The sequence below is a fragment of the Etheostoma spectabile genome, chromosome 10 (assembly GCF_008692095.1).
Source record: "Etheostoma spectabile isolate EspeVRDwgs_2016 chromosome 10, UIUC_Espe_1.0, whole genome shotgun sequence".
In the NCBI taxonomy this organism is placed as follows: Eukaryota; Metazoa; Chordata; class Actinopteri; order Perciformes; family Percidae; genus Etheostoma; species Etheostoma spectabile.
This window is the reverse complement of record NC_045742.1, coordinates 14,817,174-14,817,649: the sequence shown is the minus strand read 5'-3', so window position 1 is coordinate 14,817,649 and position 476 is coordinate 14,817,174. Positions and strand designations below refer to the sequence as shown.

At 34.5% G+C, this 476-nt stretch overlaps 1 protein-coding gene across 1 annotated transcript in view; it reads left to right on the top strand.

Moving 5' to 3' along the window:
- The window catches only part of LOC116696573 (leucine-rich repeat neuronal protein 4), a 12,111-nt gene that overhangs the window by 3,108 nt on the left and 8,527 nt on the right, over positions 1-476 (top strand). The gene's annotated exons all lie outside the window — the stretch shown is intronic.

Here is a 476-nt window from a genome sequence, read left to right as displayed (position 1 = left end):
AAATGATGGAAATAAAATTTAACTTTTTTTGACATATTATATGAATGTCTAATCAGTCATTTGATGCCTTTTGGAGATGTTTCCATCTTTTCTTGGCTTCTTTATGCACATTTATACAAATGTTTACCTGGGGTGCCCTAACCTTCGAGCCCCACTGTATGGTACAAATGTCTTATGTTGGGGAAATTATAAAAGGATTTGGGGTGGGTTGCACTGTCCAGTTTTGATTATTGGGGTGTTGTAACCCCCCCATTCTCCTTTTAAATTATGCCTAGGTCAGAAGTATGTATGCAATATTAGGGTTAAGAATGTGAAATAGGTTTCAACCACACTTTGCCATTTTGATCTTGTGTAATGGACATCATTTCTTTTATACAAAGAATAAACTAATCAAATCAGCCTATTTATCTCATTTAGATAACCTTAAACAGGCAATAGCCATAGTTTTCCTAGAGATAATCCAGTGGACTTTTTTT